Here is a 4,838-nt window from a genome sequence, read left to right on the forward strand (position 1 = left end):
AAAATGTCTTGATTTAAAAATAAGAGAACCAAAATCATAAATTTAAAATTATAGGGGACCAAAAATATAATTTAGCATTATATTTATGCATTATTGTTTGTTACATTAATAATTAATAATAATATTTAGTATAATATAATAAATTATTATCTAAATATCATTATAATACATAAATACTAAAAAATATTAAATAATAAAATATACAGTAATAATACCTAATATATAAATCATGAATATAAATTCTATTATTGTTATTATTATTATTGGTTTGAAATGTTCAAATCATAAAAATCTTACGGATCATAATTTTGTTAATTATGTATGAAAATATATATTAATATTATCCATTAATAGGAATCATAATATATACTTGTAGTTTTATTTTTGGATGTTTTAATCATAAAAATTGACTGGTAAAATTACTATTATAAATTATTTTGAATTAAAAATATTTTCTTGCATGATTAGGTTCAATATTCAAATCTTACAAAACATAATTTTTTAATTCAGTCTTTTTTTTAGACAATTTAGTAATTATCATGATGCATGATTTTGATTTTAATAGAGAATAATAAAATAATTAAAGCGAATATTCAAAATGATGCATTTAATGATGAAGAATAAAATAATTAAAAGGAATATTTAAATACTTAATAAAAAAGCTTCTTTCCCAAATTTGTTTGATAATATAAAATTTTACAATACATCATGCATGTCTATGCTTTTATAATTTTTTTGGTTTCATCTCATAAGAAAATATAGCATTCCATATTAGATAAAAAAAAATTTAACAAATTAGTTAAGTCTCATGTTAGTAAGCAAGAAAAATTCTGTTTATGTTAATAGTATAGTAAAAATAAATTAAAAAACAATTTCTCCCTAATAATTTAATTGTTAATGTAGTTTTAGATAAATTGTTCTTTCCCCTGAATTGAGTGTAAATTCCCCTACCTGGTCTAGTAAAAAATGTTCATCCCAAGAATTTAATTTAAAATTTTATTTTTTCATTAGGTTAGAAAATATAAAACTGTAATAGTAATAAAAAATGCACTATGTCATAAGAGGTTAAATAATAGAAAATGAATTTATTTAAAATTATTATAAAATGATTTTGGGTAAGTTTATTTTCTGCCCTCCAAATTTAAAATTGACTTTTTTCGTCCTGTGATTTAAAAAAATGAAAACTTATTTTAATCCCTACGTTCAAACTTCAAACTAAATTTGGACAATAAGAATGCAAAATCAAACTGAATTGTCATATTAGTAACTTATAATTCCTTAGCCACATAGGTGAAATCTTTAAAAATATTTGGCCATAGAAACTAAAATAGGCTTTCTTCTTGTGCTTCCAAATTTTTATAATCAAATAAAAAAATACAGATTATGACCATTTGTAATACTACAATTTTTTATAAAATACAAATTTTTCTCTAAATTTTTAAGAGTTTAATTTTTAAAAAATGAATAACCAAAATTAAAATTAAAATAGTAAGAAGATGAAAAAATATGAAGTGTTAAAATTCGTTGCTAAGGTTTTTCTTTTCTTTTCTTGACTATAAAAGCATCTTAAAATAGTAGGCACTTACTATTTTCTCAAATTGGATTTTTCCAATGCCATAGTCACAAAAAAGAAAAATACATTTTCCAATTCAGAATATGTATCTAGACTTTTGAAATAAATTAAAAAAAATATGTATATAATTATTTTCAAATTGGGCTAAAGTAAATGATCAATAAAAACAATTTTTTTTTAGAGATTCAGCTTTACTTATAGTATATCTTGTTTTATTGAAAATAAGAATAAGGGATATCTTATGAATATATAAATATAATATAATTTACTAACATTTAACGTACAAATGAACATATCAAATAATATTTAAACTGAGATCATGCATGTCAAAATTTGGTTAATAAAAGTCCAGTGATACCAATACATATTGGATAGTATGACATACAACTAACACGAAAAACAAAACATAAGAAGCACCAACAACCAAATACATATAACATATTATATGAAACTCCTAAAATGTTCCCTAAACACCCTGGCCCTGGTAAGTTATAATTAATCAAAAGACAAATCTTATTTTATAATTAAAAAAATTTTAAATTCAAATTTAATGAAAATATGTAATATGTGCAATAATGATCCCAGATGAAAAAAAGCGAAAGTTAATATAAGAGACATGTCTGATTGGATAGATCCCTATACCTTGATTGATTTACGATAATTAAGACAAATGATGTTCATGATTCTCCAAACAGATTCTTGATAATAGACATCGGCCAAGAATTTTGTGTGTTGTCTTCTCTCTCTTTGTACTTATCATACCATTCTCAATATTTGTAATATCTCACTGCTATATTACTAACAATTTTTACCTAAATTCCATTAGTATGGTTTAATTTCAATATGCCCTGAAGTCCTGTTAGACATATAGGTCTATGACAACAATATTTCTCAGGAATGAAGAACAAATAATGCTTGATTTCCTTCAAAGGAATATAAAATCTATTATTTATTTGATTACATTCATATTAAGGCGACCTACTAACCTTTTAAGTTCTTAATATTTTCATTGCTCCATAAAGAGTTGAACCCAACACAATTCTGTCATGTTTATCTTCATAAAGTAGTGAGTAAAAAGCTTAGAACAATGAAAGACAGCCTTGTATTTAATTTATTGTGAGCCATTTTCACTTTATTAACACTATTAGAAAATAAGCTTTTAACATCGCTTATTAAGGACTTTCAACATCGGTTATTAACCGATGTTGAAAATACCGACGTTAATTTATCAACATTAACATCGGTTGTTTAAAAACTGATGTTATTGTAGCAAAAAACAACATCAATCAACATTGGTTTTTTTAAAAAAAAATCGATCTTGTCAACAAACAACAACATCGATTTTCCTAAAGACCGATGTTGGTAAGAAAAAAACAACATTGGTTATTCAAAAAACCAATGTTGTTTTATGATTCATTTTTAAATATCGTATTTTTTTAATTAGCAATTCAGATCACAATTTATCGTTCAAAATTGTATAAAAACACATAAAATCAATCATGCACCAAAAGTTATAAATAAAGTATATCAATATATCATGCACCAAGGGTAGTTATAAACATTTCTAAACTAAATAACATATTATAAACAAAAATTTACAAATTGATAATATATTAAAGTAGTAATGTACTTTAATTACAAACAAAGCCAGAATAAAATAAAGTTAGAAGTTGCATCCGATTTGAGTTCCAAGAAGCAAATTTTGTGTTTGTGCAAAAGTCCTCCATCGATTTCCAATTTTTGCGGTCTTCCTATGATTATTACAAACTATTCTACACTTCGTCCCTTCAAAGTTCAAATGAGTGAATCTAGCAGTTTTCATAAATGATTACATGGTACTCGACACATCCTGAAAAACAAAAGAAATTCATATTAAATAACTATATGATATGAAAATTTGACATATAAAGAGGAGTGCTTAATTACTCACCAGACTGCTGCAAGTCACTTTATACTCAGTAAGTAGGACTTTAAAAGTGACTAAGTTAGGAACTTGGTGGTACAAGGAGTGTCATTTAGGGAAAACTTTTGGTTCAGAGCTACTTTTGAAGATGGTGAGGAGGAAAATACTCTGTCCATAGTGGGTCAAGGTGACATGACGATTTCCAGTGAGCCCATAGAACTCTCTAAGTTCCATCCATCCAGCAAGTAGAGCTGGGCTCACCAAATCTTGGTTATATGTGACAGAGTGCATGTTTCCACTAGAGTGTAGCAGATGCCAGGTAGGCTCTAGTTCATCCAATCTTATAGCAAATGACCTACTCACTTCACCGTAAAGCTATATATTTAACAAACAAATTAATATAAGCAGAAGTACTGTTGTATATCAAGCCATGCTTATTTTAGAATAGTCTTGAAATAATTTCTAACCTAATCAATAACATGAACAATGTTGAACATTTCATCTAATTCTTTGTTAATCTTGATCATTATGTTATCCATTTCCTTCCAGTTTTGTTGATGTTCATCCATGGTTTCTAAACTCCATTTATAATATAAACACGACATTAATATGCATGATACATTTGACATACCAATACGATACCAATATGATATTTCTATTTTGGGGGCCTAAGGCTGTGGCTGAATTCTCACACTAGCACAAAGTCCCATTAACAAGCACATACACACAGAACCATGCAAACCAGAAACAAAATTGTGCAACCAAAGCCTATTTTCTAGCAGTGTGTACGTGAAGCTACTACCATATACATGACCCAGAAGGCCACAACTATATACAATAGGATGTTCTACCATAGCTTAAAAACACATGTATAATTTAACTTTCATGGTAATAACCGCAAACTAAGCAAAAATAAAAACAAATAGCAACACTACCATAACTTATGAACACAAGCTTCATTAGAGAATCACAATAACAACAACACTAACATTTACACCATTATCAATTTCAAAGAGCACATTTTCAGACAAAAAGCAAACGCGTTGCGATGCCGTCACCACCTCACTCGCATTTCGTCTTCTTGAAACCAAATAGGGCTTATTTTTCATGAGATATGGAGAATACGAAACACGGCTAAGGTGGTGATGATAGAATGCTGGAATGAGAGGAAGAGGATGCACGAGGAGTTACCTGCAGATGGAGCAAACGACAGAGAGGCGAAGAGGCGCAAGGAGGCGAATCAAGAGGAGGCGAACAAACAAGAACGTGAGGAAGAGTGTGTGCGAGTGAAATAGGTCTTGTAGAGGAAATTCATATATTTTAAAATGTAGGTTTTAACATCGGGTTTTTTTTATATAAAAA

The sequence above is a fragment of the Glycine soja genome, chromosome 1 (assembly GCF_004193775.1).
Source record: "Glycine soja cultivar W05 chromosome 1, ASM419377v2, whole genome shotgun sequence".
Classification (NCBI taxonomy): domain Eukaryota; kingdom Viridiplantae; phylum Streptophyta; class Magnoliopsida; order Fabales; family Fabaceae; genus Glycine; species Glycine soja.